We start from the raw sequence: 27,704 nt of genomic DNA on the forward strand, positions 1-27,704 counted from the left end.
GCTGCAGGACCCAAGACTAGTTACTATCAATATGACAAAGGTGGTCTAACCTCAGAGTTCCCTTAATCCAGCTGTGGCCACTGAACTTTGTGTGTGTCACACTCGTGTGATGCATAACTGCCATTTTCCCCTTGAATCTACAGAGGCATGCTTTTAATCAAATAACAAATTACTGATATATCTAATGACATACAGTGGCTTGCATACGTTTACACACCCATGCTAAAGTTGACTAAAAAGAGGAATAAAAAAACATCTTTTGGAAATTGATCTTAATGCCTAAATTAAAAAAATGAGGAAAAATCCAACCTTTAAGGACACCAATTTTCACCAATTTAAAATACAGGAGGCATAAGTAAGTGCACCCCTATGTTAAATTCCCATAGAGGCAGGCAGATTTTTATTTTTAAAGGCCAGTTATTTCATGGATCCAGGATACTATGCATCCTGATAAAGTTCCCTTGGCCTTTGGAATTAAAATAGCCTCACATCATCACATACCCTTCACCATACCTAGAGATTGGAATGGGGTACTTTCCATAAAATCATCTCTCAATGCAAATCAAACCAGCTATTAGGCTAACTGAAATAAAACCATGCCAATCTCTAGGTATGGTGAAGGGTATGTGATGATGTGGGGCTATTTTAATTCCAAAGGCCAAGGGAACTTTATCAGGATGCATAGTATCCTGGATCCATGAAATAACTGGCCTTTAAAAATAAAAATCTGCCTGCCTCTATGGGAATTTAACATAGGGGTGTGTATACTTATGCCCCCTGTATTTTAGGAAAGAACATTTATTTATTTACGATATATTATTCATTTACAAAGAAAATTGGTGTCCTTAAAGGCTGGATTCTTCCTTTTTTTTAATTAAGGAATTAAGATCAATTTCCAAAAGATGATTTTTTTATTCCTCTTTTTAGTCAACTTTAGCATGGGTTTGTAAACTTATGCAAGCCACTGTATACTATAGGCACACTCCTCTTCATGCCCTACAAATGAGGGCAGGCTGATTAAAAATGATAACTGATGCAAAACAGAACCTTGCTTACTAAGGCAAGTTGTAACCTGATGCTACAAGTCACTGACATTCATTTGCAAATATGCTTACTTAATGAAGAGGATTTCCTTAAATAATGGCATGCATTTATTCACTGTGAATAGGTCAACTGCAAATTGCATGAATGTAGTCATTATTTCAAATATCTTTCAATGGATTCCCTCTTCTGGCATAAGGATGAACAATGACTTACAGAGCACACTGTGTACTTTCAGCCTACTGAGCTGGTTGAAAGAAACATTACCCTTGGAGTTTATTAACAGTCACAGAAGTGCAAAAGGCACAGAAGGTACAAAGGCAAGCTGTTACTGAAAACTGAAAAAAATCAAAACAGACTGGCTTTAATGACAAGCACCTAGCAGCAAAAATTGATTGCTTAAAATGTTAGCGCAGTTATGTGTCAATTATCTCAAGTAAGAACATCTAACAATTAACTGAGAAAGGACAGGATATTGATCAAATTACCTCGATCTGACCACTAGAGCGGTACAGGTATGTGTGAATAAAATCTGACTTTAATTATGGCTCCTCCCAAACCAGCAGCTATTGATAGATGTGTTTGTGGCAGAAAATACTTCTAGAAAATGTATTGAAAGTTGATTTAATTTTAAAAAGACAATTCATACATGCAGGGCAGGCATGAGGAAAATCAATGTTTGCCATCTGAATGCAAATGGAAGAGTGTGACTGAGTGCATCCAGTAACATGACTTCACTGTGAGGAAATAAGAAATATTTGTTTTAAATAAGACATAATTTGGATGAGTGATTCCTTGTGTGTGTGCGCATGTGCATACTGCATATGAATGCATGTTTGTGTGTAATAAAGAGCGGTGCTAGAGACCCAGACCACAAAGAGCCTGATAGAGACATGAGAAAAGGCACAATATGAAGAAGCTCCCACACACACACACAGCTCTAGATAAGTGAACTGTCTGTTGAATCAGATAGGATGAATCAGGTAATGTGTAACCACTCCAATTTTCAAAACACTGGCTTCTTACATTTTGTAATGACTGATGCTGAGTGGTTCTGTCGTACATTTTCAGCTCAAAATTGGTGGACTCAGGCTCAACCTCTGGAAAAGGAATTAGTTTCCCCTTATGTGATTGTCACAGACTCCAATAGCTCTTGTTGGTCTATAGGTTCCTCTATTTTCTCCTCCATCAACAGAGGTTGGAAGGGAGCTAATGACTATTCTCCACTCCTTATTAAACCTTTTCTACAGGGTCTAACTCGTGCCCAGTGTTCAGGGAAACAGGGGCAACAGAGCGGGGCAGGGCTCACCGGGGTGTCTTTTCTAAAGTGTCCAGCCTCTTGGAGAAGACCTGGACAAAGCAGAAGCCTGGTGAAAGCTGCCTGTTGTCCACCTAATCCTAGCTATGGCCCCGTCTCCATTGACAACGCAAACCCGAACAATAGTCTCTTTCAAGAGACGCTCCCTTCACTGACACACTGACGTAGCAACAACAAGAAGACACTCAAGGAATGGAAAACCTCACACATGTGCTTTCTTCACAAATGGTACAGGAAGAAAAGTGCATCTGTAAATGACTGTCTAAAATAAATAGAGTTTTCCTCTAAGAAAAAGCTCTGTGAGGCAGAAATGTGAAGCCACTGGCACATAAGATCAGTCTTCCATATCTTCACTGATGAATGCAATAAACAGAAAGCTGGGATAGCCAGTTGTACCAGACCAAAGGGTGAAATAGGCTTCATTGTGTGGTCTGGTATAAAATGATTTCTCTTCTTCGAGATCAGCTATTCTCGCCTTGCTTTTTCCTTTCCTTTCAGCACATCTGCTGACCAACAGAAAAGGAAGATGAATGCTTCCATTTCAGATGCCGAGGCCCCCTTCTCTCATCTTCTTCGATCCAGATTTCACATTAAACTTGTAATAGCATACGACCCTGCAAGGCAGGATTCTCATTCAGGTGAGCCATGTTATATGAATGAGATTTGGGGAAATGCCAATATTTATGCACATACATTCACATTCCCAGCCTTTCTCATCATTGAATCTTCTTTACTATTAAAAGGAAGAGCAGCTGTCATTTGATAGATCAAATTATACCGAGGAATACACAAACACGTACATGTGCACACACGCACATGCACAAAAGCTAAATCCACCACAAACATAAAATGTACAACCACACCACACTGTCCATACACTAGTTAGCCTGTAATAAGCTTCTCCCCAGTGTTATGTGCAGCACTATACAATCAGCTGACTACCCAGCTACAGCTACAGTTGTTGGGAAGGTCATCTGTCAGAGAATGAACTAGGCTGTGGCCATTTGGCATCCCCAGGAGGTCTGCAGAAAGAGGAGAGACATCTCTGAAGGACACTTTCCCTCCTCTCCTGTGCTCTAATTCAATTGTTCTGACAGGGTAGCGGTGTCCCAGTGTCTGCCAGCCCAGTAATCTCTGTGTAATTGAGTTCCCAATCAGCCATCCATCAATAATGCATCTGGTTCCATGAGGGTAGAGTCGACCACACTGCTCCGGCCCTCCGCATGAAGGAAGGAGACAAGATTCTGCTCCGACTGGCCAGAAAGATCTATTACTTCTTGGAGATCACTCACTAGACTCTATGGCTTGTATCAGTCCTAAACACAAGATACTTTTGAAAGGTAGTATTATAAAGTTTAGCACAAGTTCAATCAAGAAGACTATCTTCATGCTTACTCTAATTATTTACTTACTCTATTTTAGTTTCCCTCTCTCTATCTTTCTGTTTTTCCCTGCTTCCAACTCACTCAGCTGACTGAGTGCATCACTCTTTCAGTTAAATCAATCAGATTCTGACACTTCCTCTGTGAGCCAATTATGTTGTGGCTGCCAAAGTTTAAAACTGTTCCTTTCTCCCCTGATGTCAGCTATCATTTCTGTGTCGGATTGATGCAAACCTCCTCTAGCCCATTCACCTGCGATCTTCATCACAACCAGTCTTCCAAGTTGGTCTTCCAGGGAGCTCATCAGAAATCCTGCTCCACACATCACCCATCCAGATCTTCAGCCCTCTTCACCCCTTCACCACCACTACTGTCTAGACTCCATTAGAAAGATATTCCTTTATGGTTCATGGCATCCCTTCCTGCCTAAAATATGACGTCATGATGGGATGTAATTGCCAAAGACTCCTCATTTTTCTTCAGCTTTTCTAGTGCCAATAAATGAATTGTATTACTCTTTAAGCATCTCTTTCATATACGTAAGTCTCCCCTGATTGAAATGTTACATCAGACAGTATCATGGCGGTGGGTAGTTTGCAGAGCTGAAAACAACTTTTGTTCAAGACAAACATAGAGATGTTCAGAAATCAGATCACGCATCGATTTTACAAACATCACAATACAATGATTCAGCGCCAATGGCAATGATACAAAAAATAGATTTGAAGCACTTTTATGTAGCACACCTCTTAGGCTGCAATCAGACAGCGCGCGCTTGCAGATAGCAAAACGCGAGGCGCACTGCACTGCCTTTCTTGTTAAAGGGATACTTCACCGATTTAGCATTAAGCTTTGTATCAGTAGAAACACGGTAGTATTTTCGAATGACCGATGACGGCAAACAGTGATTTTTGCGTCATCGGAAGATTTTTTGCCCTGAGGCAATGGACTACAGCCAGTAGTAGGAGCTACTTCCGCATGTTTTCAAACCGCCTGTAGGGTGTTGGACTGTCGTCTTCACCCGAAGCTTGCCGAAGCAAAACGAGTGTCAGCCATCTTGAAGCTTCGCTAAACAGTCTCCGTCTTTTCAGCAGAAAACATTTACAACAATTATGTGCATTCAAACTACCGCACATGTGTACCACCGGGATACACTGGTACAGATCGGAGAATGTGCAGGACACTTTATTACAGACGGAATACTTGACACATTACGCGAGCTTCACCTGCTACAGAGACCGGCACCTCAGCCTGCTCTATGCCGCTAGCCGGTAAGGGGACATCTTCAGCGGTGAAACGCGGAAAGAGTGCTGGATTATGACCTAGCTAGGTGGAAAGCTAACGCTAGCCGGGCCACCTGTTCCATCAATCCTGCTTGCAAGTGTCTGCTCATTAGACAACAAACTGGACTACATCCAACTTCAACGAAACTCCCAACGCGAGTTCAGAGACTGCTGTGTTTTTGTTGTTGTGGAAACATGGCTGAACAACAGTGTACCGGACTATCCAGCTACCAGGCCTGCTGCTCTGTCGCCGGGTAAGACTAGTGGAGGTGGGCTGTGTTAACACAGACTGGTGCTTGTATCCAACTAACTGCTAACTGCTGGTGGAGTTTGTGACTGTTAAATGCCGACCATTCTGCATTCCACGCAAATTTACGGCTGTGTTTATACTCGGTGTTTACAGCCCACCAAGCGTTACTGCTAGTATGCGTTAGCTGAACTTTACGGAGCCTAAAATGTGTGTGCGCTAAATGTAGCCTGTTTTTCGTATGTCGTTTTTATATAATGTCGTTTTTATATATTTTAAATGTGTAACACCACTTGAGCCACGGTGAAACGTTTTGTGTATATGGTTGAAATGACAATAAAACACACTTGAGTTGAGTTGACTGTCTCACTGTCTGTCTGTCTGTAAACGGTAGGCGTGGCTTGGGAGTGGACTCTAAAGCAGCGAAGCAAGTGCATTCTGGGATTTGGTGTCTTTCATCCACATGAGCCAAAAGCACATTTTCTGGCTTTTCTCTGGCCTAGAAGCCACCACTTTCAAAAAAAAAAAAAAACACATTTCTACTACATAAGTGACCCAATTTAAAGATATATTCATCTTTCCAATGGTGAAATATCCCTTTAAAGACGCCCAGATCAGACCAGTTGCATATTTTAGTTTTATTTTATTTTATTAGTTTATTTGTCTGGGACAATACATATAGGCATTGTTACATCTAAAGTGCAACTGATGCAATGTATGTGGGACTTCTAGCCGGAGGCTAATTTGCAGTCCTTGTCCCTTGTTATTCTTGCTAGGCAACCATCAAATCACCCGTCCTCAACCAACTGTTACTTTGCTCTGGAGTCAAATGAAGTTGGCACTTTGGGTGTTTTGTAAAGCTTTCTTGCAACACATTATGTCCATAAAGACACACACAGGTTTGAAGTCTACCTACATACATCTCACTTTTCCGGTGCATGCCAACCCATCAATTAGTGACTAAGACCATGGTCCTCCAAGGTTAAACTGGACAGCTGTCTGAATGATTTTCAATTATACAGCCAGGAAGCCCCCGACAGCTCTCTGGCTCCCACCTCCCCCTCTTGTCTCGCAGGATCATTTATAATACCTAACGCCTCCCATAGATAATTGTGTATCACCACCTCCACAGTGTTATCTCCATTTTCAATTTCCGATTTTGAAGCACCTGGGATCTTCTTATAAAGCCTCAGTTTGCCCCTGCCCTTGCGTTATAAACTGCTTTTGATGAAACATTTTGAGAGAGAAATCTCTGTCCAGTAGTGATGAATCTGTGTTATTAGACTTTTGATAGATGTAAAACTTTGAGGGAATATTTAGTCTCATAAAAGACATCCACCCTTTTAATATAGCTTAAATGTCAGTTATTCTTTTTTAGGAACAATTATTCTTTTATGAAATCACAAATACGTTGTGATCATATGCAGCTCCCCACATCTTGGTTACATCATCCTCCCATGATCACTGCTGTGCTGTCCCTTTACCCTTGGGTCTGCCAGATTAATGGCTCATTTAAGTCTCCATTACATTACATTAGCCCTTTCAGCCAGCGCACACTGTACACTCCCCAGCAAATAAATCACATCATGAAAATATTAATCAATCTCAATAAGTGACTGTACATAATCTGTTTGATGTTAAAGACTATGACAAAGGTTTATACTCAGAGCAGCAAATTACTGTCACTCACAGGAATAGACCAACTCTAATAGCTCTGGAGCTATTTAAGCTATTGGCTTATCATAGCAATGGCTATGAAGCTGTGGGAGGAAGAATATTCGTGGGTGTTACTGCTACCAGATTTTACAACCAGAAAGCATGTCAGTGTGAGAGAGCGTGTTACACTAGTCAGTGGTCTGAACTGATTCCTGTGGTTGGCTGGTTTGGCCAAAAGTCACAAAATGCCACAAAACAATGTTGCTTGTCCAAGCAATCTTAGAAAAGTGATTCTGTGCTGTATAATAGTATGACAGTGTGGCTTCAAAAGAATTCTGTAAATTGCAGGCACTGAAAAGGCGTAGGTGTGGTTCACACCACACACCAACACACACAACAACACCGTTCCCAGCTAGAGGTTAATTCAATCCCAGCGCGTTCCATTTTGAGCCTGCTGTCAGGCTCAGGTCTGCAGTGTGACATTGTGAGCGAGAGGTAATTACATTTTGGTCCAGTCCAGCGACTCAGCGTCTATTCAGAAGGTGCTGTCAGTGCCCTCCTCTTATAGACCACAGTCACTAGAAGAATGTCCAGCTCTGGACACAATAGCTTCACTGACTGAACCCCTATACTTTACAGTACAGGCCACAGAAGAGGGACTTTATCAGCACACTTGCCTTTATCAGAATTTTGTCAACACACTGACCCTGTTATGTTTTATGGTAGATTTCAGGGGCTTAACATGTTACTTCAGGTAATTAACAACTGGAAAATTAAAAAATACTAAGCTCTAAGGTTCATCTTACAAAACACAAATTAACAATTACATTACAATCATTCAAACTTAATTTCAAACTGTTCTCTGTTAAGTAAAACAATATTTACCTAAATTAATGCTATCAGTCAAGTTGCTTTGGCTCTATATCAGTCTTAAATTGGCAGCCTGGAACAGACATATGAGCCTCTCACACAGCTCCTCCGCAATCAAGTCACAAGTTGTGCAATAGATCTGTCTCGTGACAGAGTGATGTCATGGTGAAAATTCTGAATGTAATCCAAGAGTGTTTACTTTCAGTGATGATTTGAAACACAGGGAGGACCCATATGTCAGAACAAATGAGGGAACACACACAACACTTGTTAACTGTCGTCCTTGCACACTGTGTATTAATATTTTACAATGAAATGCAACTGGGCTATTAGTCAAGGGCTGTGGACTTTGCAGTAGAAATGAAACACACCCAACAGTTTTTATAGTTCCTCTGCAGTCAGTTTGAGCACCTGACCACAACACTTCGTGATAGATTTACAGCTTTGCTGATGCTCTCAGTTCATGTGTGGTCATGTTGTACTTGTCCATTGTGTACTATTGATCAGGCCCTGGTGAAACTTGTGACTAAAGCTTAGTCCTATCCCAGCAGAATAAATCACAGTATTGACCCTGTGGTTATCAATAAAGGTAATGACAAACATCTGGCCCCACCTTTAATGAAATCGACAGTCTTCCTGGCAGCAGCCCAGCATTGGCCATACATAGATTGCCTTGATCTTTCCAGTGGGAACCCACTCTTAGTATGCAAATGAGAGGAGAAATGCAATCGCCATCTAAAGCTAAGCAGTGCTGCTATTGAATTAGGAACTGAAAATCTCCATAAACACCAAAGGAAAAACCTTAAAATGTCTGCTGACAATAAACCTGTTTAGACTGACTAAGATGTATTCTGTTAAGGAGCTCTGACACAGTGTATCTATGTCAATGGAGGAATAAGAGAGGAGATCAAATCAATGGTCGCTACACTGAGGTCCAGAGGTGCTGAGCTGGACTTATGGAGCAGCTTGCAGAGGCAGCACTCTGTCCTGTGTGTGTCATGGGTGTGCCAGGCCTCAATCTACACTAGATATCTTATTATTAAGGCCAAGGATCGTCCGTGACAATATGCTCTACCTAGTAACAGAAGCTATATCCATGGGTTCAAATACAAGTGTGGCTATAGCATTATTTGCACAAAAGAGCCACATTGTCCCTCTAACCTTGGGATCTATGAGAATGTCTCTGTTTTCTTACTTTTACAGACAACAATGAAGCTACACAGAAATTCATCATATTAAAGGGACAGCAGCAACTGAAAACACAAAGCAGATGGATAGTCAGCAGCCCAGTTAGTGTTTCACTGCAGATGACAGTAAATGACACAGAATTGCACTCTATTGACAGTATTGCATTCCTAAAGGTACTGCAACAGCAAGTAATTACAGCTCTCTATCACATACAATTTGAAATAACATACACGTAATTCCGCTGTAATGGAAATGTAACAACTGACATTTTCCTTCAGAGACAAAATGATAACAACAATCTGGTGTGCCACACAAAGAGAAAACTACTTTAATTAAAGAAATGCTGAATTTATGTATGAATAAGTATTAATGTAAGATAGATGTAAAAACAAGAAAAGAGGGGTTGAATGTCTCAAAATGAAAGAATGAAAGAAAATAAAGCAATAACATGCTTCAGTTATATCTTTCCTGGAGTTATCCAATGAGACCAGAGCTAGTGAAATTTTATCAGCATGTCATAAAATTCAGTCATGTGTCTCCAGGTTTCTATCATCATTTCTTTTGGGTTTCCACTTCATTTAGTGGATGGGCTGGAGCCCAATGAGCGAGTGACTCATAAAGTAGGGATGTACACACACAACATGCAGAGGGGGGAAACATAAAGGTTTACTAGAGCAATTTCATTATGAGAGGCTTTGGGGCCTGCTGTGTCTGGGATCACCTCATTTAAATCTATGGAGAAGATGCACATGAGATATACATAAATAAAAGGTATGTTAACAGAACACCTGCAGATAAATACATAGCATGAATTTTCCAAAATGCAGTTAATCCAGGAAAAAAAGGACAAAAACACACTAGTGAGCTCAGTCTGATTGTAAAGAAAAATGCAATGAACACAGTGGGATTATCCTAAAGTCTACAATGAAGATGCCAAAGATCAACAATGTTTACACAAACTTGTCAAGCTGTCAAGTTTATCATTTTATTTAGTAGTATTTTACATTTGCCTCTGAGCTGGATAATCTACAAACTATCACATGAAATAAAAATGTTTTTTAAGATGTGAAGTAAACTTTTTCCCCCCCAAAAAATAATGTCTTTATCTAAACAGAATCACTTGAAGAGAATCACTAATCTTCTGTTTGTCTTACCAGTAAAACCAAATCATTTTCATCAGAGTAGATAAACAATACCAAACTCAGGGTGAATATTTTTCATCATTTTTGTGTGATTTCTTTCATTTACGGTAAGGTGAGGCGGCCCTGAACCTTCCATTTGCCCACCAATCCTGTTACTGCTGGGATTTGTTCTGCTGGCCCTATAAAAGATTAGTCCTCGAGGAGAAAGAATGGACTTGATTAGCTAGACAGCAATTTAATGGGATTGTCAGAGGGCCTACAATAAATCAGCTTTTGTGATTAAATGGGATCTCCAGTAAAAGTTGTACGTCTCCAAATCAATAACTATTGAATGTTTTTCCCTTTGTTCCAGGCGAAGTTTAAAAAAAAAAAAAAAAAGCCAAACAAAGCCGAAATTTCCGGTGGCTAATGACTCTGCTGCATGTTCAGTGGGCAGGTGGAGAGAGAGTGCAAGGAGCCACTCAGCCTGGAGACGAAAGGGGAGAGAGAAAAAGAGATGGATAGAGATTTGTATTTAGAGTAAAGAAGAAAGCATCAGGGAATAGTTGGGACATTAAGTAAAAGCAAATGGCCTTAAGCAGATGTGGATGTAGAGCCATAATTGGCAGATACTGTAAAAGCTCTAGACATCTCTGTAATGGCTAACCAGACAGACAGACAGCTCAGCCTGTCTCTGTTCATTTGCTCACAGGGATGAGTCAGGTCAAAGAGACTCCATGTGTATCTCTCCCCTTGTGATTGAACACTTGGAGAAAAGAGTTGGGCTTTGTCTATTAGTAGGAAATAAAATGGTGTGGAGGCACAGAGTCTCCAGATGGCCCGTGACCCTGTGCAGCGATGGAGAGCTGCCCCGGTCAATTAAGCAGCAGAGCTTTGATTCCTCCATACATATTAACCACCAAACACCAGTGAGACCCAGAAGGTAGTGCCCATAGATCATCACACCAGGTTAAATAGAAAATATTATTGACCAACGGGTGTTTTTTTGGCTAAATAGATATGGGATTTGGATTTTGCAAGAGGTATCACAAGGTTAAAAGATTTATTGACGTTCTGAGGCATGTTGTGCTTTTTTGCAAAAACACAAAAAGAGAGCATCCATCAAAGAATAACAAATGGTCATATATATCAAAACATCCACACAGCAAGTCACAGACTGCTCTCCATGAAAGTGACCACTTTTTTCTCCACTTCTTCTTCTTGTTTAATGCTGGTTTAAGTCTGGTAACCAGCTGTATGTCTGTGGCCCTGGTCTGTATCTGTATCTCGGGTGCTGTGTGCAGTGCTAAGCTCTGATTCACCCCTCCACTTCACACATCACATCAGATCAGAGGGTTAGAGGAGCGTTCCAGGTCCTACCAGCCCGCCGTACATTCCTGCTGCTTTGATACTGGGGGGGCTCCCCCGTGTCTGTCCATCATCATCCTCTCCCCTCTCCTCCACCTCCAAACCTCCTCTAATCCCCCCCATACACACACATCACTACCACCACTGACCCTCCCAATCCTCCCCCAGCTCAGAGGCATTCTCCAGCTCTGGACAATGTTTCATTTCTTCACAGGCCACATCTTTGATAGCTTAATGGCCCCCACAAAGAGGAGACCATGCACTGAGAGTCATGGAGCTTTTGAGTCATATCCTCCATATTCAAGTCATTCAAGTCAAAGCTTTATTACTGTTGTGTGGGCCTGCTTGTCACAGTGAAACAATGTGCAACAGCACTTTCTGTTTGTGGAAGGAGTGTGTTGACTTTCTTTCCATCCAAGTGTAGATTGTTCAGCAGACTCTGGATGTACCTTTCACAGACTGAAGCTAGGAACACAAGGACAGCGCCCAAAAAGAGAGCAGCTCTGAGCACTGTCCAGCAGCGAGTGAAAAAGATTTTAAACAATCAAGCCATGTGCATGTGCCTGAACTCAATTGTATCTGCCTACTCACCTCCAATTCTCATAAAGCCATGGCAGCTCTGCTCTTTGTCAGGGCCATTTCACTACCTTTACCTTTGACATCACCACAAGACATCATGCATGCCGTCTATGTGGCCCTCTGCACTTTGAAGGTCTGTTCATTTTCTAGGCTAAAGGCATAGCACACAGAGAGTGGCCATGCACACTGATTTTTTCATCTTAAAGAAAGGCAGAAAAGCAATGAAAATCTCTCTCACTATAAGAATTTGCAGTATGGTCCTTGACCTCATAGTCAAGTTATTACCCATTACAGTTTTACTGTACAACGGTACACAACATCATAACTGGCATTACGGTCAAAGACAATTAAAGTCCAACCGCTAAGACAAATAGAAAATATTTAAACAGATTTAAGAAAGATTTAAACTCGCTCAAAAAGAGCAGTAGAATTGGGTTGATGAAGTGGTGCATTTGCACTAAGCAAAGACAGCTGCCGGTGTTCCTGGGAGAGGGTTAGAGCACAGCTGGATTACCGTGGCTGGCCACTGACCTTCAGGTGCCGTTTCAGGGACAAGTCCATGATGCTACTTTTACAGCCCCCCCACCCCCCTCTTTCCCCTCTCTACCTCTGCCTGTAATAGCATGGCTTATAGCCATTTTCAGCTATGGGACATTTTAACAGCCATAGCTATGATTGTAGACCAGGCCAGTAGCAGCAGCAGAATGGCTGATTAGGTAGAACAAGGTGCAGGCTGACCATGAACCAGCCCCCACACTATTGGCTCAGCCATGGAAGAGAAGAACGAGGGCTGGCTGACAGGCTAGATTATGGCAGGAGAGGTGTGAGTGCGGTTTAATCTCAGGTGTTCTGAGCAGGTTTTAATATAGACGATTCGCGAGGATGTGATAGGGGATAATTGCTTCTGGGGTTGTCACAGATGGTGCTGGATGATCTGTTAACTATGGCCAGGCCAGAGCTCTGCCAAGGACATTTTTACTGCTTTGATCTCCTTATCTCACCCTTACAATGTCAATCAGAACTAGTCCTGCAGAGGTATGACTTGTCTTGATTATTCCATTTTCTGTAGAAATTTTCTATCAAGTGACACCATATAAACATATATATATATATAAACAACAAATGGCTGATAATCAAATCTAATGGAAAACAACATCTTGTTCTACAACAATTCTTTTTTTTTTTAAGATTATTTTTTGGGCATTTTCAGCCTTTATATTTTGACAGGACAGCTGAAGACATGAAAGGGGAGAGAGGGGGGGAATGACATGCAGCAAAGGGTCGCAGGTCAGAGTCGAACCAGGGCCCACTGCGTCGAGGAGTAAACCTCTATATATGAGCTCCCGCTCTACCAACTGAGCTATCTGGGCACCCTCAACAACAATTCTTATACAACAGCCACACTTAATCATTCTTACTCTGATTCACTAACCATTTTCAAAGCTGCAACTTACCACACAGAGACTGAGGTCCAAAAGCTGAAAGTAATTGAGTCAAAAAAGATTTTAACATGCAGAACTGTACACACTAAATTAAGTGCACTTATCAGATGTCACGCTAACAATCTCGGGCTAATGGTTAGAGTAGAAAGCAGGATAACAATATAATATGTATGGTATTAAACAATCATATCATATTTTTGTACAAGCCTATTAACTGTCCAATACCTCAACAGTGTAGACAGTGAGAATGCATAAATTCTTCACTGATACCTGTTTCTGTGATTTATATCACGTTGCATACCATAGGTGTGTGTGTGTGTGTGTGTGTGTGTGTGTGTGTGTGTGTGTGTGTGTGTGTGTGTGTGTGTGTGTGTGTGTGTGTGTGTAAAAACATATAAGCATTACATTCCACTACTTCAGCATTGCAGTAATGCAATAAAATGCATGTCAAGGTGATTTCTTTTTTCATTTCCTTTTGGCAAATAATCCTAATCCTACACTTTAAATATCAAAGTAAATCACTCAATTTAACTGCAGTTCATCTACCATGATTTGCCTTGATTGTTGTGCTCAGTTGTGCATGATTTATATTTTAATTACTGCATTATAACTGCAATGAAAATCTATATCTATACTTTTATCGTTGTATTGTTACTGTGTGAAATAGGTTTTTTGTTATAGCGATATCACAGCAATTTTGATGCTATCACACTTGCACAAAGACAAAACAACAGCAGACAAGTAGCCCACACAGAAACAAAGACAGAAAGCAAGAGTGACAGGGAGCAGCAGCAGAATGATAAAGGTCTGCGCTTGCCTCTCATCAGAGCTATTCCAAGCAGCCACCCTGTCAGAACACGCCCCAGATGAGGTCTCTCAAGGCAGAGAGAAAGCTGTCATAACAGGACGCCTGGAGGGCCGTTCGATCAGACAGGCAGCTCGGAGAGGTGTTAGACACACACAGAGGACCTGTCTGCATGTGAGAGGTCCTAGTTATAGCCACAGAGTACAGCTCTGCTGACAGACAGCCATCAGTCAGGGGGGGGCGCTTTTCTTTCGCTCTCTCCGTGCCTTTCCCCCCCTCTTTTTCGCTTGTTTTCTCCTTCCTCCGAGAGAGCACCGGGATGGAGGGGGCCCCACTGACAGGTTTACTTAAATATTTATGCTAACAGGGAAAAGACAAGAATGTTATCTCCAACAAGACGTGCTTCCATATCAACATGCTCTGACTCATCCACTTACATTAAACATTTGCTTCCTACGACCCCTCCACCTTCACTTAGAGCTAGTTAAAATGTATGTGCACTAGTGAAAAGATTGAGAACCCAGATAAGATAAAAATGGATTTAGCTGCTTTCATCGGGTGTTGTGAATATTAACATAATCTAGCTATGTGATAAAAATGACAAAACACAAATGCAAAAATGTCAAGGCAGGAATCACAACACTAATAAAACTTAAATCACACACTTTACCAACTCTCTCCAACTACGTGAAATGACCGGCCCCACCTTCACCTTATTCAGACACACTCTGTCCTGTTGTTCACGCTTTGGCTTCATTTGGCTCTCAACTTACACAACACAGATGGGCTGGTGTTACAGTGCACTGGGCCTCAGGGACATATGCGCAAGAATGAGGCAGCACTGTACACAGATGCCACATCTCATGTGATGCACATCCCATTAAAAAGGGAGGGTGGACAGCTCCTCCAATCAACAGATCACCTTTTCAAACAGCCCTTTGTTCCCCGACCCCCGGCAGCTGGCAGCAATTAGCTGCCAGGACAGGACACAGCAGTCCAACTTGCCAGTCAGTCCATTATGGAGTAGGGTGAAGCATGGGAGTGGAATCACAAACGCCTGGAGCTGTAAATTAGATCTGCGATGGATGCTGTGGAATCTCTACTCCCTAATCATACACACCTAACTTGGAAACTTTTTAAGGCTGGTCATACCCAAAGCAGGGCAACACACATGTTTAGTCAACCCAAATTATGCTACAGGGGAACTTTTGAATATCATAGCTGAGATATTAGTCTTCATACACAGCTGGTTCCTGCTTTGTCAAGTTGGCACAGCAGAGGTGATGAGTTCAGTTTACCCAGTGAACTGCCAAGTTTCCCCTTGAAAAGTCTTGTTGCTGACAGCAATAATAAATTGCAATCTGACCAATCAATTGTAGACCAGCTTGAACCCCTTAAGTCCTTAAGAATGAGAGGCTGGGGAAAAATCAATTTGCAATTTACATCAGGCTGATGAGTGTTGAAAACACTAAGAAAGAGACAGCTCTGAGGATCCAAGTATAATTACATCTTAGCCAGTGCAGAGCAATAACATAATTATGGGTTTGTTAAGCAATGGCACTGAGTAGAAACTAACAGTACCTACAGTAAACTCATGTCATTCCTGTGCACAGACTGCTCACCACACTGCCAGGTATCACATAGGGGAAATGATTTGTGTCGCATCAACGAGCAGTAAGTGTGTGATGACAACCTCTTAGTGGCCTGGCTTCCTGGAAACGTGGCTACCTGGCTGAAACACAATGGTGCCGGTGGGAAGAGGACACCATTGAGGTTAAGGAGCATATTGAGGCGGGATTGTATCTCAAGTGCCAGAGGCTACTGCCATGCTGTGCTGAAGCAAATGGACTCACATGTGGCGAAATCAGATCTGTTGGAGTGTCAAGAGAGCACCAGACTGTGAGGCTTTTATTTTATGCAGAACAGGATGAGGAGTGCAGGAATCGTTTCCATCCTATGTCTCTCATTTCTCTGAAAACACACACACAGCACATAAAGAGGGTCTCAACACATTCATGCAAAGAGCGCAGCGCACAGCTAGAGACAGAGCCAAAACTCATAATGAAAAACAGAAGCAGAGGGAGGTGAATGAATAGTCGCGGTTTCAACTATGTTTTGTTTTCTAGTGGAGACAGAAAGAAGAGGCAGAAAAAGGAGCAGACTCGAAGGGTTAAACGTTGGCAAAAAGCAGGAAGGGGACAAAAGGCCCATTGTAAGGGCCAGAAGTGTCCCCGGAAAGAAGGGGAGAGAAAAGAAAGCCACAACTGGCTGGTCACCCGGACCCATTGTAAGCTAAGGGGAGTGCAGCCACGCATGACAGATGTCCCTGGCCATTGTTTCCCCAGCAGCCTCCTCTCTGCCTCCTGCTCCAGCTCTGGAATTCCATGAAATGGCCTCCGCCTGTGAGAGTCGCTCAACACGCCTCGTCTCTCGCTCCTCGTCCCCCGCCGCCATCCTGGCCGTGCGCAGTAGGTGTATACGGTGACTCTCAAGGTGGGGAAGGGGCTACACTTCTTAGGATAGGCTCTCAGTGTGGTGCCAGAAGTTATTCTTACTAGACACTGCTGTTCCCAGCAGCTGTTATAAATGGTACTGCACTTACCAAAGTTGTGTGAGTATATAAACATATAGTCATTACTAGATACAGAGCAGCTGTATGTATGCACAAAAAAGAAATTCACTTGTACTACATAAGTCACTAAGACCAGGACATGAATTCTGACATTCACCAACTTAGAAATCAATAAAAAAAAATAGATCAATTGCATTTGTAATCATCTGAATTGTTTAAAAAAAAACACTGCTCACATTTTATTTTAGCCTCAGGGTTGTGAAACAAAAGCAATTACTAAAGTGTTAAGTGAAGCGCAGGTGAAAGCTTTTTCGCAACATAAAGAGTTGAGGTAAGCTGTTTTTACAAAGCAGTGACGTTTTGCATTCCCCATTCAGCGGCCCACCATGTGGCAGACCTACAGAGGCGGCTTGTTGGGCTGTCAGTCACAGCAACAGTGTGCCAGTGGAAAGTGAGCGCAACAATGGCCGTGTCTGGTTAATGGTTGAGAGAAATATCAGACAATGCTTCATTTCTATGCCTTACTACCACACTGTCTGTAACCACATTCTACCAACACTCGCTCACTCAGACTCCAATCAGTTACCCCACCCCCGCCCGCCTGTTAACATTCATTTCAAAAACACACACGACACACACACTCGCATTCCAATGCATAAGCATGAGAGAGTGTCAGAGAAAGAGAGAGATCTCTAAATCAAGTGGAATATCTGTTTGAAAGCAATGAATGTTTACCAGGTGGATCAATGGCTGGCTGATAAATCATTTGGTAAAATATAACAGTGCTGAGAATAGCTGCTGCTGCTGCTGCAACACCCGGTAACTCTCTGCAGTAATGTCTGAAGCCTTGCTGCACTGACCCCCAACTAAACACTGCATCAGCACAAAACCACCAACTTGCCACAAGTGGGAGTTACTTCCAGGTCATAATGAACAATACACATCACATGCAACTTCCACATATTAGCAGAATAGTCCACATTTCTGACACAGATGCTAAAAGAGGAACCGATTTTGCACATCAAAGTCTGTTTACAGGTCTTGGGGAGTTCTGCTGCTTATGTGAAAAAAGTTGCATAAAGCCTTTTGTGGCTCCAGAGACAACTGTGTGAAGTCCGATAAATTGCTGTCACACACCAATGTCGGTTGGAGCTGAAGGCTACAAGTTTGAAAATTAAAGAAATCTGGGGGTGTTGAGGTAGAAATAAGTGAGGTTACCAGACCTCTGTAATCCTCATCTCTGCTCGAGGCTAGATAGTGCCTAATTAGATGCTACTAGCATAACACACCTCAATTATTTGAAAAACAAGTTCCCAACTGGGAAAATTCACACTGCATTAACATTGTGAAATAGGGCATGCATTGGTGGAGGTCTGCACTCTCAGAGTGACCTTCTAGTTTAAAGTAATTTTAAGGGCATTTTGAACAGGAGACGCTGCAATTAATGTAATATATTGTGCTGTTAAAATGATGGCGGTATACATATCAGAATGTATTTGTGTTTTGAGCTTTGTTGTTGTGTTATGTCTAAATAATTCCATGAGAGATGGAACATGGACCATGTAAGTGAAATGAAAATAAAACTATTAATTAATTCATACATAGCACTATAAAGGGGCTGTACTCAACATTCAGAACATTAATATAGCAGCAAACAAATACTTGCTATGTAAAGATATAGAGGAGTAATGGTGTCCTGAGCAGAGAATGAAATCACACTCCCTCTGTGTGTGTTGTAATCCAATCTCTACAATTCTTTGTTTTGAAAGCCAGTCCGGCCACGCATGCGGCTGTGAAAAAAAGGAAGTATTTCTAATATTGGGGGAACGGTCTGTGAGAGCCCGGCAATCCCACCCCGCTGTTTTTTTTAGTATTTCAAGTACAGCCCCTTTAAACCCCAGGGCCAATTTAATTGCACCACTATACTGCCCTACAAAGCAAAAAGGCAGTAACTACGCAGAGTGCAGAACTGAGAAAAATGACTTTAAAGTTATCCTGTCATCCAGCTAAGTAGTTGTAGGTAGATTATTGGACATGTGGCAGTTTTTGTTACTTTATATTAGCTTATTCTTTGTACATATCAATCCTCATATTTAATTTGATATTTTACCCTTATTTTGCAGTTACTGTATTCTTGCTTTGTATTACTTACCAAAAACGTGGCACCATACCAAGGAAAAAGGCAGTAACTACAGATTCTTCAAAAACTATTTTGCCACAACTTGGGCTCTGGGTGTGTTAGATACACTGTATTTGAAATAATTGGAACCATTTGTTTTCCTGAACATGGATATACCAAAACCAATACTAATGTGACCATTTTAGGTCAATATTTTCCACCCGGAAGCTGTTCTGGTGCTGAAACGGCTGCTTAAAGTCTCACATTGCTAAGCTGTTATCAAGTTATCCTGTCATCCAGCTATGTAGTTGTAGGTAGATTATTGGACATGTGGCTGTTTTTGTTACTTTATATTAGCTTATTCTTTGTACATATCAATCCTCATATTTAATTTGATATTTTACCCCTATTTTGCAGTTACTGTATTCTTGCTTTGTTTCACTAGGGCTTTTTGCAGTTACTGTACAAACGACTACCATTTTTCTCCAAAACGACACACATTTGAGATAAGATGTTTTGTCACATAACAAAGGATGCCTTGAATGTCATGAAAATGATAATAACTCATTTTTGACATTTCTGACTTATCACCTCTGCCCTCACTGCTGAAAACAGATCTGTTTGTTTGTCTTTCCTCTTGTTCAGTAGACTAACTTTTTATCCCTGGGGCTCTTTTTCTTTTCTTTTTCAAGCTCAACTATTTACCATTTCTTTATCTCTGTTCTTCACTGTCACATTTGGCTCCAGATAATTGCATGACTGAAACACTGCACGATATACTGGCCTATTATTTTGTCATGACTGTCAGGTTAATGTCAGAGAACGGAGAAGAAACATTAGTGTCCTATAGGTTTCTCAACCCACTCATGTTAAGAGCCATGTCTGACTGTCTTAGCTGAAAGCCCAGAGCCAAAACGAAACGAAAGGACCTACCCACAAAGAGTATTTATTCTAACTAACTAGCCTCCATAACCTGGTGGGTCTGACCTTCAAACCAGTGGAGAAGAAAAGCATGACATATGGCCTTGCCTACCCGTCCACAGGATGACCCTGGATTAGGCCAGCAGACCCCTGGGTAAAGTCAAATGAATGCATGTAAACATTTAGCCCGCTGCGCACTGTGCCTTATGCCCTGCATGGGCAATTTACAGAATGACCAGGGGAGTATTTGCAAGGATTTGGCAGGAATTAGAGATGCTGCTCTACTGATCTCAGGCGAACGGTCAGCCGCTCTCTCCCCTCTGCAGGCTGAACAACTGGAATATGAAAACCGCACTCACGCCCCCAGCGTTTAGTTTTGTTGCTAAACTGTGTGTAAAATGAGCGGTGACGTTAAATCATCTGTTTCAGGTAACGGCACACTAGGGTAAAATCTATTTGCTGGATTGTAACCGTCGGTAGCTAACGTTAATAGCAGATAAGCCCGTTGACAGCAACGGTATTTGTTCATATTTATGCACAATGACAAAAAAAGGAACTACACACTGTTTTCAGGTAACGTTACTGTTGACATTCAAACAGGCCTGTGTGTGTGTTTTGAGAAATATCTTTATACTGCAAGGCTATATTTATTTTATTTTTATTTGTTATTTATTATATTATTTTATTGCCATTACCTGTTTTCCCTGTTTTCATACAGAAGTTTAGTTTGCTAAATATATCACATTTTTTTTGTTGGATATTGGATGTGAAAAGAAGGAAATGGTTCTTCCATAACATTGCACTTTAGATGTGTGTGAATTTCCCACACCAGGAGCAATTTATATAGTTCTATTTTATAGCGATCGTTACCTGTTCAAAAAATGTTCTATGTTCTATGCAAAATGTAAAAAGAAAGGATAGAAAATAAATATTTGTGTGTGCTGTAAAGTGGTTAGAAAAAATGAAATCGGAATCGGCTAAAATCGGTATCAGCAGGTCAAATTCGGCCTAGAAAATTGTAATCGGTGCATCTCTAGCAGGAATATGATATAACAAGATGAAATTGGTTGGTTCAGTTTAGATAGCCCAAATGGTCACCGCCTCCCACAAGAGTCCAGTACAAATTGTACTATGACAATCCATAACCTCTTTCTTACAGCTTAGCTAAACTCTATCTCCCAGGAACATGCATCAACTAAATAGACAGACATAGAATTACTGTTTTGACAGCTGCAGGGACAGCATTACCCTATTTTTCTGCATTCTGAGATAAGAACTATCAGCAGAGTAGGAAATGCAGGAGCTGGTCACGCCTTCCCTGCTGTAACATGTTGCAGTTAGTATGTCATCATGCTGAGGTTTCAATCTATCACAGCGGCAGAGCTACAAACCCACAGAGCTAATGACAGTTAGCAAACACTAACTCCTGTGATCCTGTCTGACTGTCCGCAGGAGCACTGAGTCTGTGAAAGCACTGTGCCTGCATGGGTATAAACTCATGTAATCATATGCACACATTCCCATGCGTGTGAAAAAATATATCCATTATTATATAATATAGAATAACAGCATGCTAGATGGTACAGTATGTATCCTCAGATGCGGGTGGCTGTCAGTTAAAATGTCTCGCTCTGACAGCCCTGGCCCCTCATTTCATTACCACTCCTTCTCTCTGCCAGACACTTACAATCCCATTACCTTCTACAGCTCAGCTCCGGCCTGAGCCAGTGCCTCCCTACATAGACACAAACACATTGATCCAACATCTGAACTAGCAAACATCAAGGGCAGACACAATAAGTCCCAGATTCACAGCCACACAATCAATAGGGAAGGAAGTGTGCATGTCTTCAAAGCAAATTCGGACAAGTTATACCAGTCAGATTTTACAGACATTACATGTGGATTTTACTTATGATTGACTGCCTCAAACAGACAGATGACTACCATATTTTTGGAGTGCTGGGAATGAATGACACAGAATGAACTATTTCTAAATAAATCTCTCCCCGCTCTTGTCATGACAGGCAGGTGTTTTCAAATCCTCAAATCATAGAGACTAAATCAATAAATTAATCATCTTTTGAAATTCACTGAAAACATGTATAGATGGACATTCAAACTGTTCTGAAATTCCATCCCTTGCTCTTTCTTCTCGCCAAGGAAATGACATAAGGCTATAAAAGACTATGAGGCAATAACTTGTTGGTTGAGGTTTGAAACCACAGTTGTCCACAAGTACCCTTCAAAACTGCTGTAAATAGACTTCCTCAGCTGCTCTACAACCATATTCACCCAAGCTACACCACCCCCTCCACCTAGTCCCCCTGTGGACAAAAGGACTGACTCCATGCAGCAAAGCATTGTTCAGTATTTAAGTTATAAGGAAGAAGGAAATCAAACCCCTCCTGTTCTGGTCTAAGAGAGCACAAGACCACCAGGCCTGTCTTTCTTTTTCATTTGCATGGGGATTAGAGAGGACAAGAGATGGAGTAAAGGAAAAGAATAGAATAGGAGGCAACAAAATGTTGTGAGTTGTGCAGTGCATGGAATCAAATAATGCACTGAGAAAAAATTCACAACTAATGTAAGCTTCTGTGTTCTTGCAGGCTTCCTTTCGTCTCTCCTTCCTCCCCACCCCCGCTCTGCCTCCTCTGTCAACCATGGTCAAGCGTCCATGCCCCGAGTGCGCCCGCTGGAGCACTGGGCCCTGCAAGAATGGAGCCTATTCAACAGCCTGCCTCCAGATGCTCGACAAAACAGTCCTCCAGGCTACAAGAGGGAGCAGAAGAGGGGAGAGAGCAGGAAAGGGAGATAGGAATCTGATAGCCTATCATTAACAGCCCAAATAAATGGAAAGAAAAATCTCAGGCTAAACCACTGCCCTCAGTCATGATGTTTATAGGTGATAGCCTTATTGTTTTGTCTCCTGTGGCATCTCAAAGACCTGTTATGCCTCGCCAGAGAAGGTGTTTGTTGTTGCAGATAAATTATCTAATGTGTAGCGTCCACTGTGATTCACAGACATTGCCCTGAAACACCTAGTGAGGCATGACCCATATAAGAGCACTGTGTGAGAGTTTATCTTTAATGTAATAATCTTACAGTTTATGTAACATCCACCCTGATGCTAGGTACATTCTTTGTCTTTTTATTCAGATGTAGCTTAGAATAATAACAAAAGGTAACATCTTAATTATTGGGGTTATGTTTGTGATCCCCCCCTTACCTAACTTTTATGTGATGCGATGTAAAGGAGTGCCCCTTTGTGAAAGAAAAGGCACGGATCAATGCAATATTAATGTACCAATCAGTACCAGGTTATCATGCAGCAGCAGAGAGAACAGCAGTGCAGCCCCTGTCAGCATGACCCTCAGTTATATGATCCCTGTACTGAACTCCCTATCTTCTCTTAGTGATAATATATATGGAATATAGACTCAAACATGTACACCCCTCCTCTCCAGGGGTAATGCCGGATGAGAATAGGGAGTATGAGTTGTGAGGTTGGTGTTTATATGTGTATATTTCTCCAGGGATCCAGCACATCTAACTATAAAGCAAGGAATCTCTGTCTGTCTGCCTGTCTGTTTGTCCTTCGCATATCTCAAGACCTTTCATCCGATCTACTTCACACTTGGCGGGTGTATTGCTGGGGTCCCAGTAGCGTGCGTTGTGTCGAACTTGGACACGCAACACGTTCAATGTGAATAAAGCACAAGAACACAGAGTTGGTGTAGCTCCAGGGCCATGCGGACTGACTCTCATGTCAGTCTTCACCTTCACTCATGTCTTCACCTGGCTGTCTTTTGCGGTTTTAACTTTGCTGTGTGGGAGTGGGAAGTCAAAAAATAAAAAGTAAACTGATGGAGTCAATAAAAAGGTTTAAAAGAAGATTAAAGTAGGTAATGAACCGCTCGCCATGTGCACAGTCCTGCTCTGAGCTGGTGTCTATATCAGCAGAACTCTGTTCAAACAAGGAAATAAAAACAAGGGAAATAACAACGTAGCTCCAATTACCGACCAAATGTACCGATAAAATTAGACTCACCATCTTTTATCTGTTCAAGCATCTACTGTAATTCGGCAAACACATAATCAGGCAAAAAGCACGTGTTAAAGTATTTTAATTTTTCCAGGTATTCACCCCCCACCCCACACACCGTGTTTCTCATTAACGTGAAATGGACAGAAAAGAAAAGCAGTCCGGTGAGAGCGACATTCTCTTCACAAACTGCACTTTGATACAACACAGTGTCTTCCTGATTTCAGCAGCTTTCCCTCATCAACCTCTTTACAAAACTTCATCTTAATTTATTATCATTTTGTGGGTTTTTGTTTTGGAAGCCTCTCGCCATCTCCCGTGCTGCAACAAAATAACTCCTCTAATTAAACCCATGCTCTAACGTTACTTTTCTAAACGCTTGGGTTATAAGCATTTAAGCGACTATTTGGAAATGAATACCTTCACTAAGTGGGACTTGGGTGAATTTTTCAGAGGCGTATTTGTTTTCTGAAGTAAAACTATCAGGCCTAGCTATTAATAGTAGCCTACAAGTATTAATAGCACACAGTAAAAGTCCTGCTGCTGGTTGGCTGCTGAAGTGAAAAGTGAACGAGAGGCATTCAGCACAATGTGCTTAAATTAAAGGTGGAGCTTTCAATTCTGATATAATGCAGGATAGTTTAATTAATAATAATGCATCATATTTTAATTGTAATATGTTGTGAGTAAAATCTGAATCTGCAACGTAACAGTAACATTTCTATGTCAGGTAAATGTAGTAGTACAATGTTTTCCCAGAAGTAGAAGTAGGTAGTATACAGTTGAGTAACATATTTTTTTAAGTGCTTCGTGGGCCTTTTGTAGGTTATTTTGGGATATAATGAGTTAGAAACCTAATTCAATATTTTTTTAAACATCATAATAAATCTACAGCTGTTCTGAACGGGAATGTTTTGAATGGGCACTGCACTAGTGCTTTACAAATAGTAGGCCTACTGTATATAACTGCACCATCGCAACATGCTACCAGAGCTTCTTTAACAAAGCAAACTGATCAAATATTTGCCTTTTCCATCAGCGCTTCTATCTCATTGTGTCAGGCATCTAAAAGTCCAAATCAACATCCGTACTAATCAGGTCTTTGAACCTTTAAGCTGCAGATATTAGAGCTGAGTTCCACATGCTTTAGGTTTAGGACCCACATTGCGTTGCTTGAAAAGTAGACAAGATTGCTGGAAATGTCTTCAATGGATATGTGTCTGTTTTCTTTGTTATAAAAGTAATATAAATGTTGAAGAGTATCAGCATTTTTGTATAATTCATCTGTAGCGCCCTTCAAATGGTTGATAAAAATAATATACAAATGACATAATTGACAAACACTGGGCAAGTTGTTAAAATTACTGGGGTTGCAAGAATTTGAGAATTAAATAAGGTCTTGGTCTAGAAAAGGTTAAGAAACTCCACACCGTGAGAGGCTTCTCAACATGGGAGCTCGGGAGACCTCGCTGCAGTACTGTGGTCAAGTCTGACACCTAGTGGCCATGGCATAGAATTACGCAACATACAGACTGAGGAACCTTAAAAGCAAGACTAAGATATCTATAAAGTTATTTCCATTAATAAAATAAAGAGGTTACTATCTTCAGCTAGAAAAGTATTTGTGGCTGGCAACCTATTTGTACCATATTCTGGTGTTGTTCAACAGAAATGACTATGAGTGACTTGACAGGATCTGAACAACTGTTTACCACTTGTTAAGACCAAATTGATGGTTTAAGTTATTGTGAAAATGTCACTCTTTAAGGTGAATAGTCAGGTGTAGCTGTAACTGCCCTCACAGGATAACCTATTTTTAACTGTGAACATTAAAGAAAAAATAATGTTATAGTATCTTTGAAGTGACACAAACATCTGAGATTGATTCATTTTTTAATCATGGCTACTTGCAAAGTTTTAGTGAATTTTGAACAGAGAGGTCAAACAAGCCAGAGGGGTGCATGTAGTTTGCAAAGATCACAACTAGCACAACATTATTGAAGAGTCAAATGTTACCCATTAAAGAAACCACAAATCACTTGTGTAAGAGGCCAATCAGGTCATTTCAACTCTATAACTTCTCATTAGACTATACAGTATATTTTAACAATTTTAACCAAATAGGCAGTCTAACAAACCATGACGTGATGATACTAGAATTAAAAGTCAAACTCTCTCAACTGTGTGAGGTATAAAAATATAATTATGCATGATGAACTCATAACTAGAGCTTGTTATTTAGAGTATAACTGATATTTGGTGCCTGATTTTGTCTTTTGATTTGAAAGGAAACTTGTGAACGGTAAGAAATAAAGCATAGAAACATAAACAAATTGGGCTAGGCTGCGATAAGTGTGTACTTACATTGTTCAGCTGGGTTGAGTGAAGCTTTGGAGGCTGGATAGGGGATGTCATTCCAGTTCTGTACTCTTCTCCTCTACTGTTGAACAGGCTGCAGGTCTGCGGGGAAATCCAGTTCTTTGCCTAAATATTTTGTAACCATCAAAATATCAAGTAAATAACACCATCCTAAACTTCCCTACCAGGTATACAACAGCAACAGACATATTCTGGTGTAAAGATGAGTAAAAAAAAATGGCACAGGAGTTCAACATATTTAAGTTTGCTAACTTTGTCTCAAGTGGCCGGGTTAGCTCAGTTGGTAGAGCAGGAGCACATTTATAGAGGTTCACTCCTCGATGCAGCGGCCAAGGGTTTGACTCCGACCTGCCCCTTTGCTGCATGTCACTCCCCTTCTCTCTCCCCTTTCATGTCTTCATCTGTCCTGTGGAAATAAAGGCCTAAAATGCCCCAAAAAAATTAACTTTGTCTCAAAAGCCTGGAAAAGAAGGCAAATCATTAGTTGTTATCCTGATTTCTCAGTACAATACAGTATGTTTTTGTCAATGATTTATGATTGTTGTATAGTAGACAATGATGGTCTGAAGATTTGATTGTGAAAGATGCTGTAGTATCTGAAGATTTACAACTTTGACTTAAGGTTTGCCATATAAGGGAATTCTTATGAACCTTACCCTACTGTTGCTGAAACATTTGGAAACTGTTAACATTAGAAGGGGCCCCCTAAGACAGAAGATATTTTGTAGGAGCTATACTATGTATAAGGCCTTAAATGGTCAGTTCCCAACTCCAATCATATACTCACACCTAGACTTTATGTTACATAAATGCACAGATAAATACCACGTTTTATCAGCAGAACGAGAGAGCGACAATATTTGTCGATCGGGTCTGTCGTCTCTCCAAGCTCTCTGCAGGAGTTTGTAAATTGATGCTGAAATCTTTGATGTAATAAACCTTTTTATAATCAAGATCAGTGTCAGCGAATTCCTCTTCCATACAACATCACAGCAATCAACAACTAAAGATACCACAATGCTGAAGTTGCTTTTCTATTTTTGGCCCATGTGGGCTGGGTAGAGTTATATGACACAAAACAAAATTAAAAACCTGCATACCCATCAAGTCCAGTAGCATCTACGTTACTTGGGTAACATCAGCTGATTAATGGGCACCTGCCAGGACCAAAATAGGGACTTGTACTGCAAAACAAAACAAAAAAAACTTAGCTAACATTAGCTAGCTACAGTATCACGCTAACCTTAGTTATAGCAAGTTAGCGAAATTAATAGTGCTAGCTGGATAGCTGTTACGCTAGCATTATAAGTTACATTGTTTTACATTTAGATAGGCTACGGACACAATATTAGACATGCCTACCTTGTT

At 41.1% G+C, this 27,704-nt stretch overlaps 1 protein-coding gene across 1 annotated transcript in view; it reads right to left on the minus strand.

The window, feature by feature from the left end:
• The window catches only part of si:dkey-157g16.6 (uncharacterized protein LOC561837 homolog), a 50,486-nt gene extending 22,972 nt beyond the window's left edge, over positions 1 to 27,514 (minus strand). Inside the window, exons 1-2 of the mRNA XM_031284327.2 lie at positions 27,437 to 27,514; positions 26,322 to 26,441 (exon numbers count right to left, since the gene is read on the minus strand). The gene's annotated coding sequence lies outside the window, so the exon portion shown is untranslated. The remainder of the gene's footprint in view (positions 1 to 26,321; positions 26,442 to 27,436) is intronic.
• Between the last annotated feature and the right edge of the window lie 190 nt (positions 27,515 to 27,704).

Source organism: Sander lucioperca, chromosome 12 (genome assembly GCF_008315115.2).
Source record: "Sander lucioperca isolate FBNREF2018 chromosome 12, SLUC_FBN_1.2, whole genome shotgun sequence".
Classification (NCBI taxonomy): Eukaryota; Metazoa; Chordata; class Actinopteri; order Perciformes; family Percidae; genus Sander; species Sander lucioperca.